Source organism: Solanum dulcamara, chromosome 1 (genome assembly GCF_947179165.1).
Source record: "Solanum dulcamara chromosome 1, daSolDulc1.2, whole genome shotgun sequence".
In the NCBI taxonomy this organism is placed as follows: domain Eukaryota; kingdom Viridiplantae; phylum Streptophyta; class Magnoliopsida; order Solanales; family Solanaceae; genus Solanum; species Solanum dulcamara.
The window spans coordinates 23,720,341-23,739,783 of NC_077237.1; positions in this window are offsets into that span (position 1 = coordinate 23,720,341).

The window sequence follows — 19,443 nt, forward strand, 5'->3', positions numbered from 1 at the left end:
ATTAGTGTCTTCGTCTACTCAGAAGAGAGACAGATCTAAGGTAAGAGAGGCAAAACCCACAATCTTTGTTTTTGCTGGAGAAGAAAGAGATCACGAGTAGATTTCGCTGGAGAAGAAAGAGATCACAAGTAGATTTCGCCGGAAAAAGCCTCTACACAGAATCCTGCAATAAAACTAGATCTATTACAAATGCTTTGCCTTCTTTCTCAGCAGGACTTGAGGTGAAACAGGTCTGACCAATTATACTTAGAAAATAAAACAAGTAAATGTTTGTTACAATGCAAGATGGAAAGCTCCAGATCTGAATTTGAGGAACCAAGGTAATCAAATTGTGTACAAGAAAATATACATAAAGAAAAAATAGAGTAATACAAGAACCTGGCACCGCTAACAATGCAGCATTTCTACAATAAGTAAATTTGTGTTACAATGCAAGACAGAAAGCTCCAGATCTGATCGGAAAAGTGGCCCAATTAATCAAATTTCAAAGTTGATGTCCAATTAATCATATGTAGATGTCATATTTCCTTTTTGATTTCCATCACTTATTTTTCTTTGTGAGCATTGTTCCTACAAAGGATGGGTCATTATCAAAATAAGTTAGTGCTAACAATCTCCCTCTTTTTGATAATAACAACTAACTATGCAAATTTTGTTTTTTAACTTCCCTACCGTATTTATCTCTAAGTTGGAATAGACTTCCTCTGAGTTGTAGTTCCCCTACCATTATGACTTCTTCTTCGTCCTTTTACTTGTATAGTTATCTAATTCACCTCCTTGGCATAATCAAAAAGGAAAACAATGAAAATATACAGTCAAACAACAAAGATATATATGTAGACATGCACACATATATGCAAGCAAAATATCAACCATCCAAAGTAAGAGAAACCACCCTCAATATGACAGGCCAAAAGTATGGAGGGATTATCCCTCGCAAAGAGAGTCTTATCAAAGGAGTAACAAAAATAGAGTTTAGCGATGACCGAAAAAGTATATAAGAGTGTTCAAAACATTCCTACAGGAGGTATTATAGGACTCTTCAACATTTTTCAAGAAATTTGAGTAAGAGGTCTGAACAGAGATGAAAAAATCATTGTTGGAAGAGTCAGCTCCGGCTCTGATTGAGTTGACTTGTTTGATCAGCCTGTTGACAGACCTGACCCCATCCTTCTTCAGGTTGTCCAACAACAGACACAGCTTTCTAACATCAATACTTGTTTCTTTGCATACCTGTAAAATTTTGTCAACAGATACTTGCATAGATTGCACACTAGATTCCAAAGTAGCCATGTAAGTTTTTAGTTTATCAGTTTCTTGGAGAAGAAAGGCGGCGGAGTCAATAGTCACCCGAGAAACTTTGGACGCATCCATCCTTGCCTTCATGGACTCCTTCTTGTGCCACTTATTGTCAATGAGAACATATCCCATGCTCGAGAAGGTTCGAGTATCATAAGTGGTTGCAACCTTAGTGGGTTTGAACTAAGAGAGATCTACCAGGGAGTCGACTATAATGCGAGAAACAATCAACCCATATGGCAGACTAGCAATGGAATTTGGATCGTTGGTCCTTTCCCACATGTATTCTTAATCTAGACAGTCTAGTTGATTTTGTACTTTTTCAGAAGGCAATATAGCACAAACACATCCCTGTTGAACATGCTGCTGAGAAAACCTTTTCTGGGTACCAGAGTTGTAGCAACAATATGAGCCAAGATTTAATTTTCAAAATATAGAAATCAAGGACCAAAATCAGTTAATCAGCATTCGACTCAGATACAATCATTTTTGTTTCTTCTAGAGACACCTCAAATTCTTCAGACTAGACACCATTCATAAAAGGAATATCACTAGAAAATTCAAACTCAAACACTTCTTTAAAAAAAAGTTCATTGATGACAATACAATTTTCTAAGACTAGGGTTTCAAGATCCCCACTCTCTTCATAGACACGAAGATTAGCATAGAATAAACGAACATGTTCTTCATAGTATTCAAAACCACACAATCTTAATATTAGATATAGCTTTTGAGTTTTGAAATAGGAACTTATCGAGCAGTGAGAATCTTTCCATTATTCCAAGTTGACTACCAGTCTAGGCACTACATGTCTTTTCTTAAAAGCTTCAAACCTTTGCTTCTGCTCGACACCCCAAAACTTATTCATGTGTTATGGAACAAAGGATACTTTGGGATTAGGTCGAACCCTTTTGGATCCTTCTTCTTGATGGAGGAAGGTCTTTTCTTGGAAGTGGAGGCCTTAGTAGAGGAATATGCTTCAAAAGAGCCAAAGAAAAGCAAAATAAAATCAATTTCAAAAGACCCAGATTCTTTAGTGAAAAGTTTTTGGGAAGCCATGAATCTTGTTCATGTCATTGTGAGAGCAGAAAATTGTGGAGAGAAGAAGAGGTGGTTCTCTTTAAGAAGGGCAAGTGGCAACAAAGGGTTTTGTATTAAAGAAAGTGACATTTTGATTGAAAAGACGGAAATAGAAAGAAACACTCTAAACAAGGGAAATAAATATTGAGGCCATAATTAACATGTAGAAAAGTAAACAAAACATTAAAAATAAAGGAACTTAATTTGGAAAAGTAATAATACCAAAACATTTTCTAAGGAAACAAAATTTGTTCTCAAGAAGAGGTTTGGTAAAAATATCTGTAAGTTGATTTTCATAATCAACAAATTTGAGTAAAGAGTCATCATTTTCAACATGATCTCTGATAAAAAGATATTTAATATCTATATGCTTGGTTCTAGAGTGATACACAATATATTTTGACAAACTAATAGCATTTGTGTTATCATAGAAAATTATCAAAGAGATTCGGCTTTGCGCTATAGTTATCTCAACACCAATCAAGAATGCCCAAGGAATTCCAAGAATTCTTGGTATAAATTTATTCCGAACAACTTCATAACATAAATCATAATCAAGTAATTTATGCATCATCCATAGTAATTAAGTGCCACAACTTCCGACAGCAAGATATTCAAATTTAGTGGTTGATAAAGCCACAAAAATTTGTTTTTTGTTGTGCCAGGAGATTAAGGATTGTCCTAGCAGTTGACCTCTCCCGCTAGTGCTTTTTTGTTATTTTTCTCACCTGCTAAATCAGCATCTGAATAACCTATTAGATCAAAATTAGATAAGTGAGGATACCATAGTTCCATTTCTGAGATTCCGATAAGATATCGTATAATTCTTTTTACGATAATGAGATGTGATTCCTTTGGAGTAGATTGAAATCTTGCACATTAGAATACAATAAATATTATATTCGATCGATTAGCTATTAAGTATAATAATGAGCCAATCATTCCGCGATATAGTTTTTCATCCATGTCTTTTCGGTGTTGTCCGTTTCAAGGCTCATTTCCGTACTCATAGGAGTGCCAAAAGCCTCTCCTTTTTTCCACACCAAAACTTTTGATTATCTCTTTTGCATACTTACCTTGACTGATAAAGGTTCCTTTTGATATTGGTTTGATTTGTAGTCTGAGAAAAAATGTGAGTTCTCCCATAAGACTCATTTCGAATTCTTCTTTCATAAGATTTACAAAACTCTCACACAAAAAGGGGTTAGATTTTCTAAAAATAATATCATCTACATAAATTTGAATAATGAGTAGACTTGAATCACGCTTTTTAGTAAACAAGGTGGTATCAATTTTTTTGAAAATTGTTAAGAAGTAGAAAAGAGCTTAACCGTTCATAGCAAATTTTAGAGGATTGTTTAAGACCATAGAGAGCTTTAGAGAGTTTAAAAATATAGTCAATACAGAAAGAATTTTTAAATCCAGGGGACTATTTTACAAAGACTTCTTCATTTATAAAACCATTTAAAAAGACTCTTTTGACGTCCATTTGAAATAATTTGAATCTATTAAAAGAAGAATAGACAAGAAGAATGCGAATAGATTCTAACCTTGCAACAGGAGCAAATGTTTCATCATAATCAATACCTTCTTGTTGTGAGTATCTTGAGCAACCAACTTGGCTTTATTCATGATCACTTTACCTTCTTCATTCAATTTATTAAATATCCATTTAGTTTCTATTATAGAATAATTATTTGGTCTTTTATTGAGAACTCATACTTGATTTTTTTTTTTTGAATTAATCAAGTTTTTTCGTCATGGATTGTACCCATGATTCGTCTGTTAAAGCTTCGTCAACTTGTTTTGGCTCAATTTGAGATATTAATGCTATCGATGCTTGCTTTTTAAATAAAGCTCTGGTCTGTATTTTCTCCTTTGGGTTACCAACGATGAAGTCATTTGAAAAGATTGCACTATGTCTTCATTCTCTGGAACAGTAGTTTTCTCTATGCTAATAGTTGACTCATCTCTGGTGTTAGTCAACTCTATTTGAGTAATGTTATTTGTACCCTTCGAAATATTTTGAGATGAGGAAATTTATGGAGAAATTTTCTCTTCAGAGACTAGTATATCAGAGACCTGCATACTTGGGTTAGTATCATCGAATACAACATGAACAGATTCAATCTTCAACGCTTAAGGTTTGTTTATTAAAAACCCTAAAAGAACAACTGGAGGGAGAGCATCCAATAAATATCCTTCATTACTTCTGGGATTAAATTTTCCCAGATTGTTCTTACCGTTATTATGGACATAGCATTTGTATTCAAAAGGAGAAAAGTAACTAATGTTTAGTCTCTTTCCTTTCCAAAGTTCATAGGGTGTCTTTTTCAATATGGGTTTGATCAAGCACCTGTTCAAAATGTGACAGACAGTACTTACAGCTTTTGCCCAGAAGTGATCTGGGAGGCTTCAATCGAGCAAGAGAGTTCTAGCAGTATCCTAAAGGGATCGATTTTTTCTCACTACAACTTCATTTTGTTGTAGTGAGTGAGGAGATGAAAAATTATGTGTAATCCCATGTTTGTTGCAGAATTCCTCATAAGATTTATTTTCAAATTCTCCTCCATGATCAACGTGAATGGTAGAAATAAAATAACCTCCTTCTCTTTGAATTGTTCTACAAAACACTTCAAAATTAGTAAAAGCTTCATGTTTATGTGATAAAAAATAACCCAAGTAAATCGAAAATAATCATCAACAATTACAAAAACATATCTTTTATCACTAATATTTACAGTTTTAGTAGGTCCAAATAGATTCATGTGCTAGAGTTGAAGAGGTTTAGTAGTATTTGCGATATCTTTAACTTTGAACGAAGTACGAGTCTGTTTGCCAAGATGACAGGCATCACATATGTGATCTTTTTTAAACTGGAGCTTTGGTGGTCCGAAAACTAGTTCCATTCTTGACAGTTTTTTCATAACATGCATAATTGCATGTCTGAGCTTTCTATGACAAATTCAGGAATCACTAGACATAGTGGTAATACATGTAAGTGTTGGAATATGTACATTGTTCATCACATATATATTTTCTACTCGGTCTCCAACGGTTTTGATGTTCCTTTCTATGTTGCTAATGATGCATTTTACAATATTGAAGCAAATGTCGAATCGTGCATCATATAGCTGACTGATACTCAATAAATTGTGTTTTAGTCCATCAACAAGATAAACTTCGATTAAGTCACATGAAGAACTTATGGTGATTGAACCAATTCCAGTGACTTCTCCTTTAGCATTGTTACCAAATCTAACATAACCTCCATCGATTTTCTCAACTTTATTAAAATTTTCTTTCTTTTCCATCATGTGTCTGGAACATCCACTGTTGATTACCCACATTTTCTTTTTGTAGGTCTTCTCTAGACTTTGCAAAATAATAATTCAGTTTTTTTTAGGTACCCAAGTTCTCTTGGGTAATTGATGGTTAGGATTAATATTTTTGGGCACCAAATCCATTTACTGAAAGAGTAGTTCTTACAGTTAAAGGATTTGTGTCCCACTTTTCCAAAAGTGAAACAACGAGGTTTAACAGATGACTTAGCACTGTAAAAAGATGAGTTTTGAGAAATATTTTGGGAAGATCTATTTGATCGAACTGGGCTATGACTTGGTGATGCTAGTCAATTGTATCTTGAGTTCACCAATTTCTTCATGGAGTAAGTCGACTTCCACTTGACTTACTCCTAGAAGAATTTGCCAGTCGTTCTTTTATTTAACAAGTTTGTTATATTTGTCAATAACCTTTTAAAATTCATTAGTAATCATGTCTAAAAAATATTGTAAATTCAACACAATTTTGACAAATAGAACTTCTTACCTCATTTTATTCATCTTTGCCATGAAATAGATATTGGTTGTCTCTGAGGGATCTTATTCCGATATATCTTCATCACTCCAGACTCCAAGAGATTTTGGATTTCATTTCTTTGAAAGTTTTTCTTCTTTAATTCAAGACAGTTTTGCCTGGTGTGTCCTGGCTTGCCACAAGGATAACATTTGTCATCATTTCTTAGATAGTTACTATTTCTTAAATCATACTGAGGTCTTTGCCTTTTTTGCCTTAATATTTGTCTGATACCTTGATTTATGAAAGCCAATCTTTCACTATTTATTTCATCAACTTCTTCTTCTATCTCATGAATTTCTGCATTGAAAGCGATAATATTTTTCTTTTCATCCTTATTGTATCTATTGATGTGATTTTCTTCATATATTGTAAGGTTTCCCCACAGTTCGTCATAGGTCATCTTTTATAGATCTTCATCTTTAAGAATTGCTGCTTTGGTTTTCTAGGCTTTTGGGAGACTCCTGGTGAGTTTTCTAACTTGTAGGCCATTTGAATATACCATAGTTAGAGATTAGAGTTCACATACACTCTTGCTGAATCTGGAGAACATGTTTTCAACATTTTCATCTTCTGCCATTTTGAACAATTCATATTCATTCACTAGAGAGCTGATGCAAGCTTATTTTACTTTGCTGATTCCCTCGTATGTTACTTCAAGTTTGTCTCACATTTCTTGAGCAGTTTCGCATGTTAAGCTCTTGTCCTATTCTGCTCCGCTAACTACACAATACAATAAGATTATAGCTCTAACATTAGTTTGAATTTTCTCTTGTTGATCCTTTGTTATGTCAAAGGATTCTAGATCGAGTTCCTTCCCGACAGCTTCCTTTCCAGTTATGCCTAGAATGGGTTTTGTTCCTTTCTTGAGTATGACCCATGCTTAAAAATCATTTGACTGAACAAAGATTTTAAATTTATCCTTTCAGTGAGAGTAGTGTTGACCATTAAAGTAGGGAGGTAGATTTAATGAGTGTCCATCTTGAAGGATCATTCCAGGAATTTAATAGTTTTTCATGGATCTTTTCTCACGTATGGTTAAACACTTTGAAGTGTGAGGCCTGCTTTGATACCAATTGAAAATTAAGAGAGGGGGTGAATTAAAAATTAATTCATTAGTTGACTACTCAAGCTTGAAAGTCAACTGACCTGCAAGTTGGTCACAATAATAATAAGCAAAAGACAAGTGTGGAGAACTAAAAGAGACAAAGATTTTATCTTAGTTAGGATCATTGATGTGGTGCCTAGTACAGTCCTCTTAGGTTACAAGGGTTTCCTTTAGAGATTGTAGTGGTTTGAATGAGTACAACTGTGAAACTGAGTAAACTTTGTCTGATATACAAATCAAACTTCTTGACTCGACGTCACCTCCACTCGTATAACCTATGCTAGAGATAGTTCTTTCTCTTTTCTATTACAATTGTAGACTTTGACAGAATACAAAGTTTTCTGAAAGATGAGAGAAAATAATAGTCAAGCTTCAGTAAAGTGTGTAACTATCTAGCTAGATGAGGGTGACTTTATATGGATATGGTGTGATCATCATATCTGTTCTAAAAGGAAAACCCAAGGGATTTTCTATAATTCAAGGATTTATAATGTTTTCTTGAATGATGATGCACGTCCATATCAGATATGTTCGTGCAATATCTTTTTTCCTTCTTTGATAGATTCTTTGCCTTGTACACAAGACTTCTTTAATTCTGGTTGTCATATTAATAGGCACTATCATCTCTCGTTCTGATCTTCAATCAGTAAGTCCTTCTTTCCATTCTGGTCTTCAATCAGTGAGATGTTTAGTATTTGTTTAGCTCTTCTTTGATTGGCGTTATCTTCTTTTCATTCTGATCTTCAATCAGTGAGTTTGTTTAGGGAGATTACTTTACCACCGATTTCCGCATATCTTTGTTCCATCTGTAGTTGTCATATTTCCTTGTTGATTTGCATGACTTATTTTTCCTTGTGAGAATTGTTCCTGTAAAATTGGGTCACTATCAAAATAACTTAGTTCTAACACATATAAATGGGTCGTAGGAAGATGGATCTTTAGGAGCTTGGTTTGCACGACACTTTGTATGAATCGTTTAAAGTTCTACGGGCTGTATAAGGGTTCCGTAGACCTTGTATTCAGAACACAGAAACCTAAGGCGATTTTCACGGATGTCTCTCTATGGGGCCTATGGGTCGTATGAGCTTCTACGGTTCGTAGAGGCACATGTAGACCCTAGCTGTCAGTTATTTTTGGGGGGTATTGTAGACATTTTTTATTTTTTTAATATTCAAGCTACGTGGTTTTGGACTTCTCCCCATGACTTATAACTACTCAAACCCTTCAATTTTCTTCCATTCCCTCTCTTTCACCTAAAATTTCTCTAAGGCTCTCGAGTATTTCTCCCAAGGATTTGTTCTCCTCTAAGCTAGGGTTTCAAGAACTCGAGTCTTCTTTTCAATTTCATAGCTAAGGATCATCAAGGTATGTGGGAATTTCATCCATGGATCCTCTTCCATCCATGGAGTCCTAAAGTATTTTCAATTCCTCTTTATGATTTCTTCCTAAACTCTAGGTATTTTCATGATTATGTATTGGGTTCAATCAATTATGATTTTATTCATTTTCAATGATTTTATTATGTATGATTTGATCTAAATAGCATGTTTTCAAGGATTATTACATGAACCCATGCATTATGCCTATTTTATGATTATGAGCCATGTTTTCATATGCATGCACCGTGATTTTTATGAACTATGATTTAAGGATGCTTTTAGATGAAGTATTGATGTGAATTTTATGAAAAATCTTATCATGATTAGGATGCTTTAGATAAAGTATCTTTTATGAAAGGATTGTGTTATGAATCAAGATTTGTTAAAGGAGCTATTCTTATGAACTTCAAGTATTTTATGATGAACTTGGTATTATTAGATTCTTACCATCTTCAAAGATTATGATATGTTTATGATATTCCGTTGAGAGATTACTAAGCACCGAAAGGACTTTGGGATGAAGGCTTTCCCATTAGTAGAAGCCAGGTCTCCACTAGCAATCCATTTTCCCATAACTTTGTGCCACTTAGGAGAAAGGTTCACCCATTAGTAGAGGTTTGATTCCTTAGAAAGGGTCACCCATTAGTTGAGGCTTCATTCCTTAGTAGCTTAGTGCATCCATGTAGGCGATGTAATAGTTCTTACCTTGGCTTTTACAAACCCTCTCTTTTCGATATGGGAGAAAGATATCGGGCTCCATGTTATAGCTTACATGATTTATGTCTATTAACGGTATCTTTCACAATGATTTATGATTCTCATTATGTTATGTTTAGCGTATGATTCTCTTACGAATATTGCTTTGACCATATCTTATGTTCTAAAAATGTTTTAAAAAATGATATCATGTTTTAGCTTGGTCATTGCATCATCATATATTTATGTTATGCATTGCACATTCTCCATACTTAATATATCCTATAGTACTAACGCATACTTCTTTGTGCCTACATTGTTTATAATATAGGATTTGAAGCTCCTTCTCATGGACATTGCTAGTTCGAGATTCTAATCAGCTTATACTGATTTGGTGAGTCCTCATTGAGTACACAACCACATTATTAGTTCTTTATGTCTTTCTTTTAAGACTTTTATGAGTTTCAGATTTATGTTGGTGAGTTAGGGCTTGTCCTAAGCCCCATCTATGTAGTAGAGGCTATGTCAGACTAGTATGTTTTCTTTCATATTTCAGATGTTACTCTTAGATTCATCTTACGTTGAGTAGCTATAATAAGATTGTTTTAATACTTACCTTTCCGCATCTCAATTTTATGTTAGTTTTCATGTATTCTTAAGTCATGTTATGCTAAGAGGCAAGTTCAGTTTCTTTTGGGACTTTATTCGCCGTGTTACGTCTAGGGTCTAGCTTGGATCGTGACATAGATAGAGTTTAATTTAAAGGCACGTATGTATTTATCTCAAATAGGTAGATTTTAAGAGAATAAATAAAAGTCCCCTAAACTACACTATCATAAAAGCTATTACTAAAAAATATAATATTTATTGATAAACTTTAATTCAATAAGTAAAATTAAAATAAATTGTAGTGTACTACTCTTAATATAATCCTCCCACAAAATAGGCATTGGTTTGAAGTAATAATAAATTTGGTTGGTAAGTGTAATGGCTATAACCGATATAAATGATTTAAAAGTTAATAAAAGTAATAATATCAACTGTAGATTTTGCTTGCATATCAAATAAATGTTCGAAAGATATAAAATGATGGAATTTTTTTTACAAAATCTATATTTGTGGGTTAATTTTATATTTGGAAAAATGTGAAATCTATTGGATTTTCTTTAAAAAGTAAGCCTGTAATGTGAATTGAAAAATTAAAAAAATAAGATGGAGGAAAAATAAAGTGTATTTCTTCCTAATTGGTGTGACGAGGAAATATTTTGTGTTTTTAAGAAACACTCCTTCGAGATTACACAATTTTCCTAAATTATATTTAAAATGATATGTATTTATTCCAAGTAGGTAGAGTTTAAAAAGAGAGTTTACAGAGAGAGAATACACGAAAGTGCCCCTAATTAGTACCTGTTTTTTTTTTAAAAATACGATTAAATTTCGTGGAAGTCTTATAATCCACTTGAATAATTTTATATGGTATAAATATACCATTTCCAGTCACTTAATAAAGTGAATGTAACTCACTCTTTTAAAGAAGAGTGATAAATATATTTATTTTTTGTTTATTAAAAGAACTTTTTACCTTTTTTCTTTTTATTTTTTATTTGATTTTTTTGTGTCTCTTGTCTTCTTGGTCATTGGGGTGATAGTAAATTTATTGTCACAGGTGTTTGATTTTTTCGACGGAGGTAATGAAAAAATGAAGAGAAAGATAATCATTGTTAATCATAATTTTTTCTGGCGAAAAAATATTTTTCGATAACAATGATAAATTAATTGATTGTTAGTCATGGTTGCTTCAGTCGGAGGAGGAGAAAGGCTTTTTGATGCTCATAGATATATTTATATAATTTCTAGAACAAATGAATAGAATAAAATGATGGTTATTTTTCTAGAATTTATCTATATTATACTAATACGAGAGGATAAACCAACCACATTAAGCCAACTGGCATTCTAAAACTAAGCCACTTGACATATTAGGACAAACAATTAGTTACATTAGTTATTGGTTGTTTTAAAATTTAATTACTAAATCACAAAAAAAAAAAAAAAAAAAAATTGTGATACATTCGGTGGGGGGTGGGGGGATAACACACATTTCTTTTACTGCTTTTTTCATAAATATAATTTTTTAAATACTAAAAAGAGTAAAAATTCGTGTGTATATCCTTAATTTCCGGTACGAATAGAAAATGCTTTAAAAGTGGGTTTATTTGATTTAATTCATGTATATATCCTTAATTTCGATTAAGAAATATCTATCTTTTTAAAACAAATTGTATTATTATTTAAAGATTTAAATTTCTAATATCCCAATCAGTTATTAACAAAAAGTAATATAATAAAAAAATGATTATTCTTGAATTTTCAGTTTTGTAAAAGACAATTAAATATATATAGTGAAAAACTGATTAGCAAAAAAGTAATACAATACAAACAGCCAATTGACAAAAAAAAAAGCACAACTTTAAAATTGAAAATATAACAATCCTAAAAACTGTAAATTGACAAGAACACACGAGGTTAATATAGAAAACTAAATCTATCTATATATAATAGGAGAAGCAAAAGTGTCACGTGTCAGCACTATAAAAAAATAGAAATTATGAATTATTAAAATTAAAATTAATTTAAAATCTACACGTAAAAATAAAAATAAAATTGCCAACAGTAAAAAAAAAGAAAAAAAAACTTAAAAATACTAATGTAACCATATCCACAATAACTCCCTAATACGTTTCTTTTTACTTCTTTAAAATCTATATATAGAATTAAAATTAAAATTAATTTAAAATCTACAACTAAAAATAAAAATAAAATTGCCAACAGTAAAAAAAAAAACTGAAAAATACTAATGTAACCATATCCAACATAACTCGCTATTCAAAATGTTAAGGATGAGATTAATTTTAGTTTTGGTGTAAGAAAAAACAATCAACTATAGAATCATATTTTAAAAAGAAATAATTATTGGTCTAATATTATTGACTGATTAAATATATATAAATTCTTTATGTATTCTAGTAATTATTACTTTATATTTTTTCTGGGTCTTTAATACTTTATTTTTAATAATTATCTAATGCATTTAGCGAGAATATTACTTTAATATAACTGGCCCAAGTCGAGACCGGAGAAAAATATTTATTTAGCGAGATTATTACTTTATTAAGGTTTTACTGGATGTTTCTTCTTACTTGTTTAAATAAATTTAAATTCATATAGTTTTTTAATCAGGTATCTATATATTCAAATTTTAAAATAAAATCTAAAATTAATAAATAATAATAATAAAATCTATATATGTCTATCTATATATAATAGGAGAGCTGAAAACGCATAGTGTCAGCACTACAAAAAATAAATTTTTAAATAATTAAATTTAATTACATATAATAGGATTAATTAATAAATTACTGTTTAATTTTTAAAATGATTTTAAAGCAATTTTTACAATCAAATGAAAAATAATTTTAAAAAAGTTTCAAAAAAATAGGGTGATGTAACTAGGGGTGTTCATGGTTCGGTTTGAGTCGGTTATTGATTAAAATCATAGCCAAACCAATTTAATCGGTTATTAAATGTCTAAAACCATAACCAAACCAAGTAAAATAATAACCACGGGTTTGGTTATTGTCGGTTTGATTCGATTTGATTCGGTTATTCGGTTTATGACTAGCCGAGATAATTCAAATATTCTCTCTCTACATTCTTCAAATTCTTATAAAACTCTTTTTTCCTCACGACCCACAGAGGTTCAAAACAGAAAATGAAACAACTTAAATATTCGGAAAAAAAAAAGAAAACAACTTAAAATCAATTTAAAATTTGAAAAACTCCTTACAAACCTTCTCAAAATTTGACAATCTTATACTTGGGGTTGAAGAGTTGAGGTTGCTCTTGAGTCTTCACTGTTAGTCTATGACTGTGAGTCTGTGACTTTATGAGAAACCAACGTGAGAGGAACAAAAATGTAAAAGGAAACATATATACTAGGGTTTTAAAGTTTTAACTTTTACTTTATGTTGCTGCCTGCTGCTCAAGTGTTTAGTGCTTATTAGAAATTTAGGATTTAGAATTGGACTTGAGAGTTGGGCTAATGGGCTTGGATTGTTGGACTTGGACCGCTGTTTAGTGTTTATTAGAATTTATAATTGGGTTTGAGAGTTGGGTTTGGATTGTTGGGCCTTAAAAATAAGTATATTAATATTAAATTAATAATTAAAACGTATAAAATATTTTTAATTATTTATGAAAAACTAATATTATAAATATAAATAATTATAAATTTTAAGTATATAATTATCGGTTTGGTTCGGTTATTTATTCGGTTATTTTTTTCTATAACCATAACCAAACCAAATATTATCGGTTATTCAAATTTAAAACCAAACCAAACCAAACCAAACTGAATGTCGGTTTTTTTATTCGGTTTGGTTAAATTTTTGATTTGGTTTTGATTTTAACCAAAACTGCGTACAGCCCTAGATGTAACTATAAATCTGTACTTATAACTTCTTTTTTAATATCACGTGTGTGATTCCTTCTTTGTGGAAGTTATCATTGTTTTATTGTGAAATATTTTAACTATCTTTACACAACTCATCCTTATTTATAGCAAAATAAATGCAGATAACAATAATACAAAAGAGTAATATTGAAAAAGAAAAAGTGTAAATACTTGATTTAATTTAAAAATTCAATAAGCCCGTTTGTAATTTTGTTTTTGTGGGAATTTATCATACTATTTTTAAAGCATTGTTTAAAAAACAAAACATAAATTTAAAGCATTTTTTTATTTTTTTTTCTAAAATAAAAATGAAAGCAGTTTTATAAACTATACACGTGTTTAGTTTTAGAAAAAGCAAGAAAAAAAAAACTGAAACTGTAATAGTAAAAATAAAATTGTGTATTTCTTTTCTTTTACAGAAACGGAAAGGTGTAGGTTACAACTTTAAGAGTCCTAAATTCTCTCTGTTACTTCTCAATTTAAAACACCATTTTCCAAACAAAACAACATTTATTTCATGTTGAGATCAAGTTTACTAATCATCTGAAGAACGTTTAATATTTCAAAGTTCTTTTTGATTTGTTTATTTTTCCAATTTATTTATACTTTATAGTGTATATTGTTTGTATGTCAACATTGACTAAACAGTTTATCATATCTGGCTGAGAATTATAGGTATCCATTAGTGGACTTCATGTTTCATTTTTTATTTGGTAGATCGGTCGAAGAATCTCCTTCGCCGTCAAAGAAATATAGATTAGTTTAAGTGAAAAGAAAAAAAACAATTTTATTGCGGGAAATATTTATATCAAAAATAATAGTATTATGTGGGCATCTCAATGCTTATTTCGTATCTAACTTTTGTTGTTTTTCTCTTAGATGTCATGACGAATCATAACTTAAATTAATCATGATAAAATGCTCGAGACAAAACATAAGAGGCAAGTTATTATTGCTCAATAATATTTTTGGCTTCTATTATATTCTTAATCATATTTTTTGTATGATCTTATTTCGTCCATTTTTCAATAGATAAAAGAACTAAATCATCTCCGATTTTAATATGAGAAATGTGATGGACTTGACATGCCAATTAATCAGACTCATCTACATTCCTCCAAGAGGAGTAGATCCACTAAAGTTCATAATATAAAGAAGAAGATGAGTAGGATCAAAATACTACAATGAAGATATATCACGGTATGACATTAAATCAAGAGAAACATTGTTACTGATATAGGTCTTACATGCATGGTCAAATAGAAATTTTTTTTGGTGAAAATAAAAAAAAATCTAACCTGACATTTAAACATAACATTACAAAAATAATAATAAAATATTATTATAATTAATAATGATGAATTTAGAGAGAGAAAACTTTACAAATGGTTATTCCCTTCCAAGAGGCAGTCTAATATCAAGGCACTAGAACAAGGCTAAAACAAAAGAAAAATTAATAAACAACAATAGTAACTATTTGATTAATAATTAATTAAAAAATGCCATGATACAAAATAAATAAACAATAAGACAATTAACTAAAAAAAAGAAGAAAAAGAAAACATTAATAAAGGGATAGTGAAAAATACGTAAATAAAATTAAAAAGAAAACAGATAATGATCGGGAAAAAAACTAACCAAAATCATCCCTAAAATTCCTCAACCACTTACCTAATTACCCTAATATCTCAAAACTCAACTATATATTTTAATCTTCTACCTATATAATAGGAAGGCAAAAGTCTTAGTATCAAGTATCAACATCAGAAAAAATTATAATTTTGAGTTTTAAAAAAGCTAACTTAAATATTTCAAATCTATACTTTGTAAATAAAAATAAAAAAAGACATGTCATCACCAAAAATGTTTTCGAATTATCAATTTTTTAAAAGAATAAATTTAAAATATTATAAATTCGTATTTTGCAAAATAGTGCCACATGCTATCATCAAAATAATTCTCGAATTTTTAGTTTGAATATTGCCACAATTAATAAATTTGTAATTTGAATTTTTGAAGCAAATTTGAATTAATCGAATTTCAAAGTGAATATTAAACATTGAATGAAAGTCAAATTAAAGTACTTATATGCTGCTTTCAGCTCTTTTGAGTATTTGATTAATCAACTTAAAGTCATTTTATGATTTAATTTAAAATCAAAAAAATAATTGAATTTGTTTGGCTTAACTTATCTAAAATAACTTATAAGCTAAAAACAACTTATAAACTTATTTAAATAAGCTAAGCCAGACACTTAGGATAAGAAGCATTCCCTATTATATTTTTTAATAATCATATAAACTCATAAAACTTGGGATAAGAAGCATTCCCTATTATATTTTTTAATAATCATATACACTAACGTAATATAAAATCATAGTATTAGAGTTTTTTACCCCTTATAAATAAATAAAAAATAATTAAAGCTAACAATGAATTGTACATACACAAAAAAGATATTTGAACAATTTTATAAATATATATGATTTATCTTACTATATTAGATCACATTTGAAGATGGAATAAAATGGATAAATTTCATATTAATAAAAGTTAGGCTTTAGATTAGTGAGAACTCATATAGTCAATATTAATTTGTGGAGTAGTTATTATTTCGTTAGCACCATAACATATTGAGAAGATTTTTATAAAATTTATGATGACCTGCAAAGTGCTATTATCATTTTGAATTTTTCATTCCATCATATAAAATCTCTCCACATGTATTTAAATCTAAGACAATAATTGATATTATTGCTTTCAAAATTTTGAATTAAAATTGATTTAAAATAAATTGTCATATATATTTTCACGTTATACTCGTAATAGCATATTGATGGTTCTTATAACTTCTAAACTTTATCTAATTAATATTAAAAAAATATATATTAATTATTTATACAAATTAGTTTTAAAATTTAAAAATTAAATCCTAATATTATCTGTGCCACTGTTAAGTTATACGTATTTACTAAAGAATAAAATCTATAGCATATTTAAAAAGGCTAAACAAATCTAAAAATTCATAAAATAAATGAAGAGACTAATAGTAAATCATAGGAACACAAGATGATCCTTTTTTTCATCTTTAGAAATTTTCTTTCCATTGAAAATTGTTTATTTTTATGTGGCTTATATTTATTTGATTATAGTATTTTCGTAATTGATCATGAAATTCATTTTTTTTGTATATTCTTAATTTATGAAATTATATTTGATTAAATGAAAATAGTCTTATTTTACAGGATTGAACGAGAGAGGAGTGTGCTAAAGAGCTTGCAATATGCTTTGCAACTCATACTTAAATTTTACCTAAAAGTGTGTTAGCTTGCTTGTACTATCGCTCGCCTGCCTGACCTGCTTTCTGGCTAGCTTCTTTATGGCAAGCGCTACCCGTCGCTTGCACTACATTGTCAATATTTTTCATACAAGATTTTAGATTGATCTATGAATTTAAAATCTAATTAATAAGCACAAATATCAATTAAACACACACCACATATGCTATTAATCTTCATTATGTTAGAAGAAGTAGAAGTGAGAATAGTGTTTTGTGTCTTTGAAGAACATATTCTCATTGCACATAAATTAGGGTAGAATATTACTAGCATTAAATATATATATATATATATATATATATATATATATATATATATATATATATAATTAAAACATTATATACACATGTACTTTTGTTACTCAATAATAATTCGTATTAATCATTTTTAAATTTAAAAATTATTATATTTTAAAATAGCTGCGTAACGCACGGATACATATACTAGTATATTATTAATAAGAGAGGATGCAGCCTCCTTATTAAGCCATGTGTCTTCATATTAATTCATTTGTCATATTAGGACAAGGATTTAGTTATGTTAGTTATAACATATTACTTTTACTATTTTTATAAATATTTATTAAAAACATTCCTATATCTTATCATCAGTAGCATATCCATGTATATACCCCCAATATGATTATTTTTTAATTTATTTAAATCAAATTTTATATTATTAATAAGAGATGATGTGTCTTCGTATTAATTCACTAGAAAAATTACCAGCAGTTGGTGCGGCGCGGAAAACACCCATAAAATAGGATACTAAAGAAATTTCATTTGTTAGACAGACAAATGACGGTTGTCACGGATGATTCAATTTAAAGAGGAAATAGATTGACCTGGACTTAAAATTTCAGATTCCTAATGGTGACTAAATATATGAAAATAAAATATTACTATCCTTTGTAGCAAAGCAACTGTACTATTGAGCCCCTAATAGTATGTTAAAGCAATCACTTTGTACCAAAGGAACAATATCTTTGCATAAAATAATCTTTTTCTCTTTGGATAGAGAAGAGAAAATTAAAAGAAAGCCTCTTTGTAACCATATTTCCGAGACATGACAAAAGTCCAAGATGAAGGAATTGTCATATGAAAGTACTCAACCAAAACAATGCAATATTTCTCTTTGCTTGGGGGATGAAGAACTCCTTCTCAGGTTCACAAGGTCGGAACTTATAAAGAAATTGAGAAAGATCGTTGCATTAGCTATCACATCCATCTCTGTTTCAATTGATGCATATAAGAGCTTAAATTTTTTCAATTAAAAATGAAAAAAGAAAAAAGAAAAAGAGAAATAGGCTACTAAAGAATTCCAAACAAATGATTTAGAAGCCGTATTCAGAAAGACCATAAAGAAGATCAATAATTTACCTTTTTCATTCATAATTTGATCTCAAAATTAGTAAATAATTTATTTAGCACAAGAGAGATTTCTTTTTTTGATGAAGAGCAAAAGAGAGTTTTCTATGTTCACTAAAAACAGATAAAGTTTCTCCAAGTATTGCTAACCAGCCTGTTTTGTTCGCTATCAATTAAATACATCTTTGATTTAAACATTGATAACTAATTCTAAAGTTTCTCTACACTTTGTATGTACACAATGTATCAAAAATTATTATAAGATTAATGAGAAGATTCTGACTAAGTTTTGAAATAGTTTGAGCAATATTGATTCTAACATGTATGATATGTTCCATCCTGTTGCTTGTGCCATTTGATTTCAAGATATATACAATCATCTCATTGCACAGACATTGGTAATTGTTTGTCATGTTGTTTCCCTTTAATCTTCAAATTAGTCCAACTTCACCAAATCTGCTGTCTGCTCTCTTCTCTCTCCTCTCATCTTCCACAACGGTAAGTGACTCCCCCACCCCCACCCCCGACCCCCCTGACCCCCCACCTCCATCCCACCTACACCCAGGCCAACACCTCCCCAAGCGGCCACCGGCGAAGACTATTTCCGGCCAGATCTCTCCCCCTTCTGTTCTCTCTCTTCATCTCTTCTTTCCTTCTTCTTTGTGTTTTTTTTTCTTTTCTTTTTTCCTCTTTGACTGCGATCGAAAATCCTCCACCAGTAGATTTTCGGGCAGTTTTTGCACAGGTATTTCGGTATTTCCGGCGCGTGAACAGTGTTTCCGGCGCGTGAACAGTGTTTCCGGCGCGT